Raw genomic sequence first — 18585 nt, 5'->3', positions numbered from 1 at the left:
TTACCTACTCCTTTTACTTTTTAAAATGTGCCTGCTACAAAATTTTAAATGATGTACAAGACTCAAACTATATTTTTTGGACTGTGCTAATTTAGAAATCAAAGGTACTTTGGGGGCTGGCCCGGTGGCGCACTGCTACAGTGCGCCACTTGGGAGCACGGCGGCGCTCCCACTGAGGGTTCGGATCCCACATACAGACCGGTTCCTGCTCACTGGCTGAGCGAGGTGCAGGCGCAACACCAAGGGTTGTGATCCTGTTGCCGGTCCCGGCCAGGTATGGGCGCGACACTGAGGGTTGCGATCCGTTGCCGGACACGAAAAAAAAAAAAAGGTACTTTGAATTAATGCCTATAGAAAATCAGCAAAAGGTGGTATTAGCCTGTGGCAGCAGCAAACATATTGTAACTGCCCCAGTGGAACTTTTTTTTTTCTTTCCAATGACCAGCAGAGCTTCATCATTCCATTTAATGCTCGAAAGGTATATATGAGCATGTATATGCAGGTATACATTAAAGCCGTAAATCTAGACATCTTCAGAAGCTTGTAACAGTGATGTCTTTTACCTGTTCCTCTGGTTTCTGCAGCAGCAGCAATTTGTTCCTTGGTATTAACATAGCAACCATCCAACAACAATCTATGATCTTCCTAGCTGAAGCAATAGTCCCTTATTATAAAACTTCTACCACCTACTGTTGTTGCATGCCAGGCAGCATGCTCTGTGCTCTACATCTATTCCTTCATTTAATCCTCACATAGCATCATCAGGGTAATTACAAATGAGGAAATTGCGGTTCGGACAATAAATAACTTGTCCAAGCCATCTTAAGTCTCATTCCAAAACCTGTGTTCCCAACCATTCTGCCACACTGCCTCCTACAGGAAGGTGGCAGTGAGAAGCTGTGTTTCCCAGGCCATGAATAGGAGCATCAGTACTTGGTGGGGATGTCAATACCTCCCATGTCCCCAAGGCTTTGAGGATGTCATCCTCTGCTTTGCAACCTTTGTTCCTTGGGCTCCCCGCATGGGGAGAGCCGCACTGAGTGCCTGGCTATGAGCAGGCTGGGAGTTTTTTAACACGAATAGACAGGAAATGCCAGGAAGTGGGAGGGCTTCTGATCTCCCCACACAAGAAGCTTAAGAGGGTGGAGGAGTCAGAAGGGACATCCTGCCTTACTTTAGTTGGTTAGCCACTAGAGAAGCTGCCAGGTGGCAAACCTAATGCCACCCAGGTCACTGATTCGCACAGATGGAGAAACATGTTCTTAGGAGTCAAAAGTGTGTCCTCACCAGAGAAATATGTATTAGAACACGTTCTTTATTTGCTCAGTGTTTGAGACACTGTGACAACAAAGATGTTCTTGGAAAACCTAAACTTTTATGGAAACTGGCTTGGAAATTGATTATATCACTGTAAACCATAAAGTATCTCGCAACTCTGAGTACCCAGAGCAGGCAGCTCCCTTTCCCCCCATGACCTTCTGAAAGTTTTTGCTCTTTGTGCTAAGGTTTAATGGGGGTGGGGGTGGGAGTAAGGGTGGCGGTGAGTGGGGTGGGGAGCAGTAATCCGAGAGGCAGGGTCGAAGACTACAGAATAACTATTCAGATATAAAAAATCTGGCATTCAGGCCAGACCCACCTGCTAAACTTCAGATTGTGAAGGAGAAAACTTGAGTGTTGAAAGTATTAACTGGAAGCCCCAGATTTTCAAAAGCAACTGTCCAGGTATCAAAGACTCATTCCTTGTGGAAAAAGGTGTGAGAAAGAGTCTCTTTCAGCAGCAAAGGATAAATATCAGAGGGTCGAAGTACACAGGATGCAGGCAGAACCCACATGAGGGAGGCATTCTCTTTCCCTTGCACAAACCTCTTCAGAAACAAGACCGCAGTGTTGTCATCATTCAGGTAAGGGCCATGCCTCACGCTCAGCCTTCTAGGAGCAGTGCGCATGGGGTTACCTGAAGGAGTGGCTTTGAGACCCTTAGGTTTGCAGATCTAAGACACACGATCTCTCAGTTCAATTTCACTCCACTNATCTATTCCTTCATTTAATCCTCACATAGCATCATCAGGGTAATTACAAATGAGGAAATTGGGGTTCGGACAATAAATAACTTGTCCAAGCCATCTTAAGTCTCATTCCAAAACCTGTGTTCCCAACCATTCTGCCACACTGCCTCCTACAGGAAGGTGGCAGTGAGAAGCTGTGTTTCCCAGGCCATGAATAGGAGCATCAGTACTTGGTGGGGATGTCAATACCTCCCATGTCCCCAAGGCTTTGAGGATGTCATCCTCTGCTTTGCAACCTTTGTTCCTTGGGCTCCCCGCGTGGGGAGAGCCGCACTGAGTGCCTGGCTATGAGCAGGCTGGGAGTTTTTTAACACGAATAGACAGGAAATGCCAGGAAGTGGGAGGGCTTCTGATCTCCCCACACAAGAAGCTTAAGAGGGTGGAGGAGTCAGAAGGGACATCCTGCCTTACTTTAGTTGGTTAGCCACTAGAGAAGCTGCCAGGTGGCAAACCTAATGCCACCCAGGTCACTGATTCGCACAGATGGAGAAACATGTTCTTAGGAGTCAAAAGTGTGTCCTCACCAGAGAAATATGTATTAGAACACGTTCTTTATTTGCTCAGTGTTTGAGACACTGTGACAACAAAGATGTTCTTGGAAAACCTAAACTTTTATGGAAACTGGCTTGGAAATTGATTATATCACTGTAAACCATAAAGTATCTCGCAACTCTGAGTACCCAGAGCAGGCAGCTCCCTTTCCCCCCATGACCTTCTGAAAGTTTTTGCTCTTTGTGCTAAGGTTTAATGGGGGTGGGGGTGGGAGTAAGGGTGGCGGTGAGTGGGGTGGGGAGCAGTAATCCGAGAGGCAGGGTCGAAGACTACAGAATAACTATTCAGATATAAAAAATCTGGCATTCAGGCCAGACCCACCTGCTAAACTTCAGATTGTGAAGGAGAAAACTTGAGTGTTGAAAGTATTAACTGGAAGCCCCAGATTTTCAAAAGCAACTGTCCAGGTATCAAAGACTCATTCCTTGTGGAAAAAGGTGTGAGAAAGAGTCTCTTTCAGCAGCAAAGGATAAATATCAGAGGGTCGAAGAACACAGGACGCAGGCAGAACCCACATGAGGGAGGCATTCTCTTTCCCTTGCACAAACCTCTTCAGAAACAAGACCGTTGGAAAAAGGTGTGAGAAAGAGTCTCTTTCAGCAGCAAAGGATAAATATCAGAGGGTCGAAGTACACAGGATGCAGGCAGAACCCACATGAGGGAGGCATTCTCTTTCCCTTGCACAAACCTCTTCAGAAACAAGACCGTAGTGTTGTCATCATTCAGGTAAGGGCCATGCCTCACGCTCAGCCTTCTAGGAGCAGTGCGCATGGGGTTACCTGAAGGAGTGGCTTTGAGACCCTTAGGTTTGCAGATCTAAGACACACGATCTCTCAGTTCAATTTCACTCCACTTTCCGTTGGCTCCTCAAACCTTTGCTTAGGAGAAGCTCCATCTTCAGAAACAGCATCACTTAGTATTTGCAAGCACTGAGAGCACAACAGTGAAGCCTGGAGTTCACACCCTAACAGGTAATAGCTACTTCTACTTGCTCTTATTTCGGGATGGTTAGTCCAAGCTGTGCTATACCTTCAGGAATGTTTCAATTAGGAACCTGTAACCAGATCAGAAAAGAAACTCGCCACCATCACCCAGAATGCCACCCAGGAGGACACGGTTAGTCAGAAATCCACAAGAGTTCTAGGATTTTAGGGCATGAAGCTGGGAAGGTCAGAAGTCTCTGCCCTCTGCCGTCTCCCCACTTCCTAGATAAGGAAGCTGAGGCGCAGGTACAGTCTTGTGGACGTGCAGAGTGGGAGGAGCTCCCTTGGCCTCCCACTCAAGGCAACTGCAGGCTCACCTCATTGTATTCCAAGTGGGCCAAACACCTTTTTCTACCTCTCACCTTCTGCCTGCAGGGCAAGTTAGAACCCACACAATTCAAACCTTCACTTTTCCCCTGAATTTGATCAGGCCACTGATTTACAAATTGAAGGGAGGCAGGGATCATGCAGTAGGAAGGCAGGTCAGCTAGAAACATGCTGGAGATTTTACTAAAACCCCACCATCCTGGGTACAGTGAATCTTATCTGATTCTGGATGCTGAACAGCTGGGCCTGTATCTGATTTATGGCCTAGGCTGGTCAGCATTGAGGACACCATAAATCAGGCTGAAAGAACCCTTCCTCTGTAATCGTCTCTTCGGGAAACAGAGACAGGATAAAGTAGCTAGGAATCAAAGTGCTAACCCCCCTGCTGTAGGGAGTCATGCTCTGAAGGTCTGCTGGCCAAGCACAGACTACTTTTGTTCCAAAGCATCGCTGGATGAAACAGTGTGGCCTCCCATCAGCTACAGTGGTACTGGTGACTTCTAGGCATGAAAATCTCCTAGAAGGGAGGAGAGCTGGAGAAGCAAACTGAGAACAGTGTGTCCTCTCCAGCAGCCACAGTCCCTACAAACCACTAACCTGGTTTTAACCTCAGGCCTTTTTGCTAGTTGATCAAGCACATCACACAAATTGGTCCTGTAACTATGGCAACGGTTTTCCAGCTGACGATGGCCAGTACCTGGACCACTGCATCTCTGTCTCTTCCCCTCCAAGGGCAATGGGGAAATACAAAGGGCTGAGCTCAGCAGAGAATAATTAGGGCCCAGTGTGGGTTGCTCCTCGCTTGAGGGATTAAGGCAGCACGAGTTTAACCTCCTGTGCTTTCATTCCACAAGTACCAGTCCGTAGGCTTTGTTTTAAATTAAAATGTCCACTTTTCTTTCTTATTGCAAAGACGTTAAGACAAAAAATATAAAAATTAAGATCAGCAAAGCAAGGACAAAACCACCCATGATTCCCAACACCCAGAGAGAGCCACCGTTAGTGGTTTGGTGAATGTAATCTTTTCTATGCAACTTTGTATGCTTTTTAAAAAACAGCTAAAATGGAATACTATACACATTGTTTTATAGCATGCTTCTTCACTTAACAATACACTGTGGCTATCTTTCTGAGTCAGTAAATTTACATCTAAAGTATCATTTTTAATGACAGCACAGACTCAGTCATGTGGACTCACTATATGCTATTAATCCAGGCCCTTACTGTTTGATGCGAAGGTCATGTCTAATTTTTGACTGTTAGAAATAACACTGTGCTTAAATCTGATCATATGATTTTATTTCTTTAGGATAAATGCTGAAAATTGGAATTTCTGAATCAAAGATACATGTATTTTAAAGGTTTGGATTCATACTGAAAAACTGCTATTAATTAACATTCCTACCAGCAATATATGTCTGTTTCTTAAACTCTTACCAACTCTGAACATCATCGACATTTTCTTCTGGTCTTGGAAATGCTGAATTGTAAGCTCCTAAGAATACAAAATATGTATACTTATTATGATTCATAGTAATTTGTGTGCGTAAAGGCCCAACACTGTGCTAGCTCTGAGGACTGAAAGAGACATACATATAGTCACTTGGCCCGAATATTCTCAGGACGAATGCAATCTGTAAACACAAAGAATTGAAAATTGTCTAGAGTGGGAGTACAAATAAAAGAAGTTTGTATATGGGAGAGGGGGCACAGAGTGCATAATAAAATAATGTTTCTAGCACTCTAGTTTTGAGATCATGATTCGTGTAATGACACACCCATCGCCAGCACTCCTTTCCTGAGTTCCTACGGCACGTGTGGTGCTATGCTAATTATGTAATCTCACAGTATCCTTACAACATCCTTCAGAGAGGGGCGTTATTAATGCTCATTTTGAAATTGAGAAAGCTGAGGTACAGATTTAGCTGACTGTGCAAGGCCAAATACGTCTGGGAAGCATCTGAGCCTAAAAGATCCATGGAATTCTGCCCATGATTAGAGTGAGGGAGTCTTTGAACTCATGATTTTGCAAATTGACTCTAAGCTGTCCTGGCAGAGCAGAGAGGACAAAAAAATCTCAGTGAAGGAGCAGTTATGGTGAATTTGGTTTGGAGAAAAGCAACCCCCACAATCCACAGGTTTAGAAATGACCCTCTGAGATAGGGAAGAGCTAAGGCTCATTAATCCCATTCTGGGGGCTTGTTACTGAGGGAAAAGTAGAGGACTGGCTATTCTTTCCCTCCTCTCCCTTCAGATTGCCAGGGTTTCTCAAACCTCGGTGTACTTAGGGATATATAAGTAACAGTGAAATGCATATTCCCAGAGCAACCCCAAGACGTTCCAGTTCAGAGAGCCCTGGAATCTATATTTCTAACCATCAGAAGATACTGATGTAGGTGGTTGTTAGACCAGAGAATCATACAAGTTCTACTGTACTAATGATATAATCCTGAAATGAATGTGAAACAGCAGCCCCTTCCCTTCTAGAGTAATCCAAAAGAAAGCCCATGGTTGGTGAGAATTCAACCCTTTATACTGATATGGATTTCCTTGGCTAATGGCTGGGCTGTCTTCCTGGGCATGGCAATGGCCTCTCAAGTACCCTGCCATCCCTGTGATATTTTGGTCAAAAAAGAACTGCTCCCAGCTCCTTGCCCTGACCTGTGTAGAGGGAGGGTTACCATTCATCCATCAGTAACCAATCTGTGGTCAGGGTCAGGGATACAGACTATACCAGGTTGTCAGTAAACCTTTTCATAGCCATTAGCTCACTTATTCTAGAAAAATATCCTATAGGATGGGTTTATCAGGTGATAATGATTATCATTATTACTGTAATCAAAATCATCAATCATCACTATCATCATCATCGCCATTATCAAATCTAACACTGATGAAATGGCACTCCTTGCCCAGGCATTGTGCCAAGGACTAGACTCATATGACAGCTTTTAATCCTCGCCATATCACTTTGGGGGAACACCCCATACAGTTTTGCTCTCATTTTACAGATCAGGAGATGAAGGCATAGAGAGAGGAAGTAATATGTCCTGGGTCACACAACTAACATTCGATGGAGTCAGAATTCCAGCCTAGGCCATCTGACTGCATTTGAGTGGTTCCCATGATTCTTATCTTACTGGCAGAGAGGGACAGAGAGGTCACATGAATTGCCCAGGAACATGAAGTTTGTCAGTGGTGTCACTGGATCAATAACCAGGGCCTTACTGACTCCCTGTCCCAGCCTCTTTCTGCAAGACTGCTCCCTCTAGATCATGTTAGGACAGACTCTGAAAATGGAGGGTTTTGGTTAATTAATGGCACTGAGTAGAAAGCAAGGTGTGGTCCTCAGTGAACTCTTCACTGTCATATAAATTCTTGGCATAAGTGGTCAGGAGGCTGAGCCTCTCAGAGCTCTGCAGTGATACAGGTGTTAGATGCCATCCATGGCTCCCAGGATGGCTCCTGAGGCCCCACTTGAATCTGTTCTCTGGGGATTAAGTGCCATGCTGATCAACCAACACTAGTTCTGAAGCTCTTTGCCAGCATGCTGGTGACTTCACTTGAGGCTGCTAAACTCACTGTGGGATTCCAGCCCCCTTGGAATATCTCCCATACAGTGCCATGCTGATCAACCAACACTAGTTCTGAAGCTCTTTGCCAGCATGCTGGTGACTTCAGTTGAGGCTGCTAAACTCACTGTGGGATTCCAGCCCCCTTGGAATATCTCCCATAAATTCAGTGTGCAAGGGCTGGGTGCAGGCCTCTAGACTGCCATAGACAAGGTCAACTCAGAGCCAGTGGACCTCAGAAACTTCAGTTGGGAGTTCACTTACACCAACTCAGACTGCAGCACCCAGGAGTCTCTTGCTATTTTCATCAACCAGGTTCAGAAAGAACAGATTTCTACCCTGTTTGGACCAGCATGCCCAGAAGCAGCAGAGGTAGTGTATATAGCTATCTGGAAACTTTCACTGAACTTCCACTGGAAGAAGTGGTCTTAAGGATGATGGTACAGATTTGAATAATCTCTCGGAAAGGATCACATTATTATAATAATATCCATATAAGTCTTGGGTACTATTTTTTTGAGATGTAATTAGAACATGTAATTGGACCAGTTAACATTCTATTTAAAGAAAGCCTTTTAGATGGATAATTGTTGGTTCACTAACCCTCTTCCTCCTCTTGTTGATTTCTGAACTTGATGCTGTTGTATATAGACTTATTTTTCACTCTTGTGCTGTCAGCCACATGGCTCAGAAAAATTAAAAATCCCAAATGCTTGGTTTTAAATAGAAGAGTATCAATTGTTTCAGTAGATTTCCCTTTGGTGTGTATTATAAATTATTCAGTGATGGTTAACGTAAATGGGAAAGAATAAAGTATGACAGATTGCATTAAGCTAGAGCAAGAAAATGAGGGAAATAAATGGCTAGCATTTGTTTGGTTACTGGAATTAGCTTTGTTGATGTCAATGGGCGTCATGTAAGCTAAGAGGTTTGGTGCAAAGTCTGAGTAGGAACGAGCATCACGGGTCTCACTCAGAAAAACTGCAGAACTATTATGAGCTGGTGCTATAGAATTAAGTTCGTTTTTGAATTTAAATCTTGGTCTCTCCTGGAAGTCCCTATTGGACATATTTCAAGCTGTGCAAAGCCTGCCCATTCTTCAAAGTCAACTTCAAATGCTGTGGAACCTTCCTTCATCCCTCCAGCCTCAACTTCCATATCCCTAATTCCCCAATTGGAAGGAATTTCTTACTTTGCCTATAAATCTATTATCTATAAACCTTGAAGGGTATATTTAACTCTAAAACTACTATTTTTCTATATCTTAGTTCCTATAATAGACTGTAAGCTCTTTTTAGAGCAAGGTCTCTAGAGTTCCTTCTAAATAGTGAGCTCCTAATAAAAAATGGATGAGAAATGAATAAGGAACAAATAAGAAAGACAGAGGGAATGAGCAGCTATGAGTGTGGGCTCTGAAACCATATTGCCTGAGTTCCTGTCCTGCTCCACTCTTTGCTAATGATGTAACTTAAATTTCTGTGTCTTCACATTTTCACTTTAAAATGGGGGTAATGCTAATACCGACCACATAGAAATGCTGTAAAAGTTGAAATGATCTACACAAGCTCTTAGCAGAGTGCTTAGCACATAGTAAATACTCAATAAATGCTCGCTTTTGCTATCCTTGTCCTCAGAGGTCTTGCATCTGCAAGTTGGATCCAAGAGATTATCATCATTATTCCAAAAGAGAAGATTCAGTATGACCCATAGATTCACCAAATCTGAGGTTTATTTAGCTACCTTCCCAAGGGGTTTGAATGTAGCATAAACTCAGTCATGGAAAGACATCTTTTTGGTTACTTTCAAGGTTGTTGGTTTGCTGGCCTCTGAGTGGAACATCCCTATGTGTGACTTTGTTGGACAAATGGCAAAACTGGAGATCAGCTTCTTGTTTGACACCTGTGTGAGACTTGTGCCACCCAAGCAGGAAATTGGTGATGTGCTCCAGCAAACTGTCCAATACCTGGGCTGGAAACACATTGCGATGTTTGGAGGCTACTCTGGGGCTTCCTTTTGGGATGGAGTGGATGAGTTGTGGAGGGTTGTAGACAATGAACTCATATCCCACTTCACCATCACTGCCAGCATGAGGTATGATAAACAATTTATAAGTTTTAAATTGCATGTTATTCTGAGTAGTGTGATAAAATGTCATACAATCCCACTTGGTCCCACCTGGGATGTGCATCATCCTTTGTCCAGCGTATCCACCCTGTAGAAGCTCCCAGCCTGTTAGTCATTTAGTAGCCGTCTTGGTTATCAGATAGACTGTCCCAGTACCTCAGAGCTTGTGTTCAAGTGACCCTTATTTTACTTAATAATGGCCCCAGGGCACAGGAGTGCTGGCAATTTGAATATACCAAAGAGAAGCTCTAAAGTGTTTCCTTGAAGTGAAAATGTGGAAGTTCTCCACTTAATAAGGAAACCAAGTAAATTGCATGCTGAGGTTGCTAAGGTCTATGACAAGAACAAATCTTCTATCCTGCCAGAGTAACTGCAAAGGTTATGGCCACAGTGTGATAAATGTTCAGTTAAAATGGAAAAGGCGTTACATTTGCGGGTGGAAGATGTGAACAGAAACGTGCTCTGATGGAGTTTGGATGTGTTGACCCCTCCAAAACTCATATGGAGACTTGAGACCACACAACTAGTTTGTAGGTGAGCTAGTACTCAGACCCAGGTGGGCTGGCCTCCGTGTCTGTGCGTGTAACCACCACATTACACTAGCAGGCATCCAAAACAGCCACTTGCCTTTAGCTAGGGACACAGTGTACAATTTTTTCAGCAGTTTTATCTTTCTAAAGTGAGCTTGTTTTATATGACCATAAGAAGCTGAAACGGGGCAAAGGGAGTAAAGGAAGACATAAAACAGTGTCCCATATTTTTCTTTCTTTATCATGAAGTACTCTGGATCACCAAAAGCATCTCAGATTTCTCTGGGTGACCAGCTGGAATTGTAAATGCATGCCAGACTTTCCAGAGCATTCTCCTACCTTCCCTTTCCATTGCTACCCATCTCCTTTTTCTTCACTTTTCCCCTGGCCTCTGCCTTCAGGCATTTGAGGAGAGGAGAGGATGGGCCAAGGCTCAGTATTGGAAGGGAAGCCCTTCTAATCTCCATATTGCTTTCTCTCCAGACCCTGATGATCCGATTCCAATCGGTTTGTAGTGGCAGAAAGAATACAGAACTAAAAATATACCGCACGATGTCCATGCAATTGAATCCATGCTGCTTCTAAAGAGAATAACCTAAATCCATTCTGTAAGTGTTCCCAGTATAAGTTTAGGTAGAAAACAATCAAGCTGCAGAACAACAGTATAGTGTTACACCATTTTTGCAAAACACACACACGCACATGCACATGCTCACGCCCCTCTGGATGTACCTATACTGTTGGGATACCTCTCAGAGTGGGATGGGAAGGACCAGTAGGGAAACTGGGGAGGATGCTACTGTCTTGCATATATATGTGTATACACACACACACACACATGTGCATACACACACACACACACACATGCATACACACACACACACACACATGCACACACACAAGTGGGTATATCCTATTCTTAATAGTAATACTACATATAATAATGATGCCAACAAAACACTTAAGCCACAGACTGAGAACTGAGAATCAGCAGTCCTCAGCTTTTCAAGTTTTTTGCACTCATTGATAGAAGATAAGCTTCCTGCATCTTAGCTGCTTGATGCGCCCGGCACTTTTATTTTTTGTTTATTTATCTTTGGCTTCCTTCCCACTGTTTATATGCTAGCTAGAAAATGTGGACCTTGTCCTGCAGGCCTTCTGGAATCACTGCGTTCCCAAGGATTAGAATGCAGTGGTTCTAATTCAACATGGCCTTAAATGTGGTTCCCTTGCCCAGTTACTGCCTACAGAGTGACAACTTTTGTTTCATTACTTCTCGGGATGGTTTTTGGAAGGAGATACTGATGAATCAGAAGGCAATGCACTTTCCCAAAGTCTGTGGGTCAGTGTTTCTCATCACCCTCAGCTCGGCTGGAGAAGGCCCTGGAGACAAAGGCTTCCAGAAGCAAGTCTACCAAAGGCTGAGGAGGAAGCCCTCCCGCAGCCCCCTCGCTTTGGAGGAGCAGGTCTGACATGGGTCTCCACGCACAGGACCCTGAGTCCATTTCTTTGACCATATCTGTGTTAGCTTCTGCATTTCTGCCTCTTATAACCTCTATTTTCCCCTATACCTCCCTATCTTCCACGGCCCAAAATAACGGTTGGATGCTCTTTTGTGAAATCTGTATCCCAGGACCACAGCGAGGGACAGAAGTCACTGGATGAAAGGCCACTGGCTTTTGGAATCAGAGATCTGGGTTCCTATCCCACTTCTGATATTTACTAATCAAGGGACCTTGGAGTGAATCGTTCCTATACCTCGCTATACCTTGGTCTCTTCATCCGTAAAATGGGACTGGTAATGGCATCTATTTCCCAGGCTGTAGTTTTGAGTATCTAATAACATAGTGCATGGAAGTAGCAGAACAGAGACCAATGGGTACTCTGACCATGACAATGTCCTTTCCCAGGAGGATGCCAGGACCTAGAACAAGAGCCAGGATGGTGGGGTCAGAGATGTGGAGCTAGGACAGGTCAAGGCAAGCAGACAGGCTGGGACAGGGAGAAGAAAGTCAGGAGACAGGTTATCAGCTGGTCATGATCTGAGACTGCATGGGATGATGAGGCAGAGTGTCTGACTCCCACGGGGAATTTTTCATGGAGAGACCATTGGCCAGAGCTGGAACTACGCCCAGTGTGGGTCTGAGCTGAGCCCTAAGGTGAGAACTGATGACAGGGGCTGTGATTAGGAACGAGGGGGCTGGTTGTGGATCCCAACACACAAGACAAGACGACCAACCAGTGAGTATTTGGGGAGCAGTCTGCTGAGTGTCAGCTCTGTACCAGGTGCTGTAGGAGGACAGTGCCTGGCATTTAGTAGGCACCTGTATATTCATTAACTAAACCAACAGAAGGGCACAGGTGTTGAAGCTACTGTGGGCCAGGTACTGCGAGGCCAGGTACTACAGTGGTTTTATCCCCATCTTATAAATGAGTCAGCTGAGATTCAGACAGGTTATGAAACTTACCCCAGGGCTCATAGCCAGTAAGAAGCACAGGTGTCCTGGCTCCAAAAGCTACCCTCTGTCACTTACACCCTATGCCCTCGCAGCCATGGCCTGACCTGAAGGCCCATGCGGTCTCATTGGGAAAATGAGGCATTGAGAGGACAGTTGAAGGTGGTGTGTCCAGGTTAAACAGCACAGGCCCAGGCGTGCGGTGGGCCCTCTGCTCTCTGGGTTGGATGAGAACATGCGCTGTGCTCCACCGCTATGAGGGTGGAGAGACAGTCCTTCTAAGTAAGCGAGCAACGGTGACTCTGAGGCCGTGGGCCTCTTGAAACCCCACATTTGCTTCTCCTACCGATGGCGTCCACCGCTATGAGGGTGGAGAGACAGTCCTTCTAAGTAAGCGAGCAACGGTGACTCTGAGGCTGTGGGCCTCTTGAAACCCCACATTTGCTTCTCCTACCGATGGCGCGCCCTTACTCTGCCTACCTCCACGACACAGTCCTGCTCTATGCCTGCAAGAGATTTCCAGACTTCCGCAGCTTGTCCTCGCTTTGAAAGGTTCCAGTCATAGCACATTGCAGGTTACGTGGCTTGACTCTGGGGAGGTTCTGAACTCAGGCTGCTGCTGCAGTCTGTGGGACTTTGAGATGTTGGGCATGAGATGAAAGGCCTCTTTTAGGGACTGCCACAAACTGAGCTACACAATTCATCTTTCTCAAGGAGATTCTGGTCTTCCAAATGGGGTCGTTGAAGTTAAAACCTCCCAGCTGCAAGGAGGCCTCTGGGGTACCTTATCCTCTTCTCCCGTGGAAGCTCTCTCCCATAATTCCTTTCAGACTGAATCCATCAAGAATAAAACTCAGGAATATGAGACCTGTGTCCTAGGGTCACCTCCATGACCCTTCCCCTCTGTGGCATCTATGATGGGGGCCCTGGCATAACCCCAGACTCCCAGCTTCTGCAGGTGGGGTCTCTTCTTGTTTTCACTTTCCTTGCAGGGGTGAGCATAGGCTTGGAAGTGAGCTGCTTTGAAACCACCCTTACAACTGACCAACTGCTTAAACCTTTCCATGTTCCAGTTTTCTCATTTCTAAGACAGGCATAATATCTGCTACCATGTATAATAATACTAACCAGCATTTGTGCAGGTCTTACTTATACCAAGCCATGTGCTAAGGGCTTCCATGTGCTACCTCACTTAATCTTTACGCAACCCATGAGGCAGGTACTAACTGTCTGTATTGTACTATACAGGTGAGTAAACCGAGGCATGAAGTTTCTGTAGCTTGTCCAAGGTCACAAAGTTACTAGATGGTGGAGCCATAATTCAAAATAAGGTCTTTCTCCAGGGCTCATGTTCTTCTTTGTTGTGTAACCCTGAGGAGTAATGGAAATACAGCAAGTGCCTGGCACATAGTATGTGCTCATTAAATGTCTTTTATTTTTTATTTATTTTTTAAATTTTGTCTTTGCTTTGGTTTAATAGTCACTTAATAAATTATGACCTAATAATTGTCTTCAAATGTAAAGAGAGCAGCCAACGCCTGCTCTTTGGAGTTTTCATAGACTCAGCTCATATTTAGCCTATTAACACCTTTTGCAAGTGGAAATATTAACCTGTTTTTCTTATTTCTTTCCAGACCCTGAAGCATTTGCTTAAAAAGGGGGTGGGGGCAGGGCTAAATTTCCTGCTCTCAGTTTAATCTCCTCTGCCAGATCAACTTACTTCCTCCTTTCTGCCCTTTTAGAAATTCCTAATGCTGGAATTAGGAGAGGGCGTGAAGGGCAGGGAGGCCCTTTACAAGTGTCCAAGGCACCTTACTTTGGTCCTGGGGCACTTGGTTTCCTTTCAGGGACTCATGGATGAAGGCTACCCCTCTTTCAAACTGGCTTCTATTCCCTTGTGGGCTGCAGGACTGGCCTGGGCAGAATTGGAGTATTTGTGTCTGCTTCTGTGTTCATTTCTGCCGCATGATGGGCAGGGCCACAACCATGCTACTAGTCAGTGCCAAAGGGCCTTTACCTCAATTCAGAAGAGGTGTCCCCTCTAGCAGACCAAGTAAGGAAACCCGTTTGGCTTTGGTGCAGTGAACAAAATGCACACTGAAAGCAGCGGCCCTGGCTGTTACATGTGCCCCTTGCCTGTGCAAACCCCGGGAAGGACCTATGCTCGATACTCACATTCAGGACGTGGGTACATGGCAAGGAAGTGTGGTTTGCTGAAAAGAACAGGCACTGGGGGCCCAGCAGGCCTGGGTGCGTGTACCACCTCTGCCTCTCCCTGGCTCTGGAAGGAACACTCAAGAGATTTGTGTCTCCAAGCTTCACTCATTAGGAGCGGAGGATGGTGCCTCCTCTGCGGGGTTTTACTGGGACTAGATGTGTGAAATGACCATTCATGCAGTGCTGGGCACATAGTAGGTGCTTCGTAAATGGTCATTTTTTGTCATGTCCTCAGTGGGACCAAATCAGCAGTAAGTCCTTTGCCAGGTCACATGTCCTAGTGTGGGTGTGGAGGAGCTAGACTTTACCTACTCCTCTAAGGTCTCTGGTGTGTTTGTGAGTGCAGTTTAACACACCCTAAGCATGAAAACAAAGAACACACCAGGCCAGGACTGGGAGCCTTGCCAGAGCCTCAGTGCACACCAAAACCAGGAGGGAAGGGCCTGCCCTGAGAACAAACTTTGTAAACTTGTGCCCCAGGGGCCTGGCAGCGTGGCAGAGTGGGCTGAGGAGGGCAGTGGGGACTGGAGCAGGCAGCTGTGCCCCAGCCCTGCCACCTGCTGCCACGTGGCCATTGGCCTCCCATTATCACATCTTCTGATTGTTCAAGGGAGGCATAAACTGAAGTTTTATGTGAAATTCATTGGAAACTCCTTTGTTGTTGTTGTTTAACGCTGGATGGGCCTCTGCAGTGCAGGCCTAACAGAACATGTGTCTGCCCGAGGCAGCCCTCGAGCCCTGCAAGGATGCCACCTCGGAACTGTCTTCTTTGCTGTCCCCCATTGACCCTGTCTCAAATTCCCCGGAATGGCAAAAACCTCTGCCTGGCTTTTGTGGCTGTTGGGGAGCGGATTGCCCGAGGCAGCCCTCGAGCCCTGCAAGGATGCCACCTCGGAACTGTCTTCTTTGCTGTCCCCCATTGACCCTGTCTCAAATTCCCCGGAATGGCAAAAACCTCTGCCTGGCTTTTGTGGCTGTTGGGGAACGGATTCAGCTGATTTGCGTTGGGCAGGCTGGCATTTCGAACCACGAGTCCCTCTCTGTCCTCCTGACCTTGTGCAATCTCCTCTCTTTTCAGGAATCACCGGCTCTGTGTTCGTGGACCCCCAGGGAGAAAGTCAGCTGATTTGCGTTGGGCAGGCTGGCATTTCGAACCACGAGTCCCTCTCTGTCCTCCTGATCTTGTGCAATCTCCTCTCTTTTCAGGAATCACCGGCTCTGTGTTCGTGGACCCCCAGGGAGAAAGGCACATGGGTTACTTGGTCTATGCACTACAGAAATCTGGAAGCAAATCCCTTTTTCTTCCTTTTCTTCAGTATGACAGCTATCAGAAAGTAATCAGGTACCAGCAGGACATTTTTGCTCACTTGATCACACTACAGGAAGGGATCTGGGAGGGAGAGGAGGGCCAGGGGTCCTGCTGGGAGGCCAGTTTGGGATCCAGCCCCTCGTATCTCCTACCAAGTAGTCTTGTGCTCCCTGAAGTCATCAAGATTGACGTTGGGCCTTTAAGGTGATTTTGCCCTTGATTGTGGACATGGCTTGGCCATTCAGACTCCAGCATAGAACATAGCACCCACTACCAGCACCTCCATAGGGGCCCGGACATCTTCTGATGCTCCAGCTGGGGATGGTCCCCATGGACAGGTGGTCTCTGGGCGAGGCCCTGGGCCCTGAGCTCAAAGGGAATGGGGGAGCACAGCACCACCTACAGATATGGGTCCACCATCAGCAAAACAGCTTAGCTAGACAGCCTGACTCCCAAACAGATGTGTGGACATGAGGACCTGGTGCTATCCTGGGCTCACAGTACCCAGGCTCTGTAGAAAAATAAATCTCCGTTTTTATTCTCTCAGATACAAATCAGTGAGAAAACAAAAAGGAAACCTAAAACTCAATGCAATTTCTACTTGCCCCCACTGCGCCCCCTAATCCAGATTTGCTTTGAGTTTCTTTCTCCCTTACTGTCATGGAATTTTAACAAACCAAGAAGGGTTGGCTCGGGAAACAAAGCAACCATGGCAGACTAGGTCCTCAGTATTGTAGAAACAGGAATACTCCACGTAGGGGGAGATGTTTTGGTCTGTGAAATGTTGAGGAGCTATACAAAAGGTGTTCCAAAAGGTCATGGAAAGATTCGTACTACCTTTCAATTCTATTTTTCCACAAACGTTTTGGAGTATGCTTGTATAACAAGATTTGTTTATATGAAACATGGGTGGAAATCCCAGCAACATTGGAAAACTGGCACATTATCTTTTTTTTTTGACCAGTAAGGGGATTGCAACCCTTGGCTTGATGTTGTCTGCACCACGCTCAGCCAGTGAGCGCACCCCGGTCATCCCCATATAGGATCCCAACCCGCAGCATCGGCACTCCCAGCACCACACTCTCCCAAGTGAGCCACAGGGCCATCCCCCCACATTATCTTTTAAATCAAGAGACGTGGTTTAAATCAAAAGATTGAGGCAGCTATTCTACTCAGCAAAAAGATATTGCTTTCCATGAATTCGATTACCTGAAGGCTGGATTTGAAGAGACTAGGGGAGGTGGGAAAATTGGATGGGTCAGTAGAAGTTTGAATGAAGAGACCAAGGCCTTGTTTTTGCAAATGACATGTATGTTTCAGTTGCCCCTGCTGAGCATGAGGAAGTGACAGGAAAAATAGGTGGAGACACTGACTTTTGTCTTTTTTTTTTTTTTCCTTTTTGTCTTTTTTACTGACCGGTAACGGGATTGCAACCCTTGGTGTTGCACCCCCCCCGCGCTCAGCCAGTGAGCGGGAACCAGTCTCCACATGGGATCTGAACCCTCGGCGGGAGCGCCGCCACGCTCCCAAGTGGTGCACTTTCCAGTGCGCCACCGGGCCAGCCCTGACTTTTGTCTTTTTTTAAAAAAGACCCATGAGGAATTTTTCTAATATTATTTGGCCTCATGGCTCTTTTCCTGAAGACAGACCTGCCCTCAGATTTTACAATGAGCTCTGCAAACCTGAGCCCACTTTTACAGGTGAGTATGGCTGCTTGGAGAAGACAGCAGGAAAGGGTTTCTCAACAGCAGCAGCACTCTTGACACTCTGGGCTGGATACCCTTTGTGTGTGGGGAAGTGTCCTGTGCACTGGAGGATGTTTGGCAGCATCCCTGTCCCTACTCACTAGATGTCAGTAGCAACCCTCTAGCTGTAACAACCGAAAATGATTCCAGACATTGCCAAATATCCCCTAGGGGGTAACATTGCCCACTTCCCCTATTGAGAACCATTGCTCTAAAGCAACTCTTGAGATTAGAGTCTCGGGAACTTTATCTCTGGGAAGGTAGAAAGACTCTGGGCAGGGGAGTGTGGCTAAGAGGTTAGGAGCCTGGCCCTGGAATCAGGTGCATCATGCCTAGAGAAGACCCCTAAAGAGTGCACACAGTAAATGGTCAATAAAAGTGGTAGTGGTATTAGAAGTCATTATTATTATTTCTCTACGATGGAACTTTCTGTGCAAAGGGGAAGGTGAGTGTGGTTGTCATGGGAACCAGAGGGGTAGTCAGGGAAGGACTCCTGGAAGAGGCAAGTCAGAGTGGACTCAGTGTGTCCTAACTGCACCTACGCCCAGCCAGTCTTTGAGGCACCTGCTTGGCAGGACAGGCTGGGACAGGGATGTGCACACTCCTGCTCTTAGGCAGGCCTGAGTGATGACACGTCTCTACCCTCCAGGTGTGGCTGCTATGATTCTCACGATGATGCTCCTGATTACTGTCTTGGGAGCTGC

General features: G+C 46.1%; 1 pseudogene; it reads left to right on the top strand.

Moving 5' to 3' along the window:
* The window catches only part of LOC103587703, a 53997-nt pseudogene that overhangs the window by 2439 nt on the left and 32973 nt on the right, over positions 1-18585 (top strand).

Source organism: Galeopterus variegatus, unplaced genomic scaffold (assembly GCF_000696425.1).
Source record: "Galeopterus variegatus unplaced genomic scaffold, G_variegatus-3.0.2 Scaffold479, whole genome shotgun sequence".
Taxonomy (NCBI): domain Eukaryota; kingdom Metazoa; phylum Chordata; class Mammalia; order Dermoptera; family Cynocephalidae; genus Galeopterus; species Galeopterus variegatus.
Note: the sequence above shows the minus strand (reverse complement) of the source record. Positions and strands in the feature narration are given on the sequence as shown.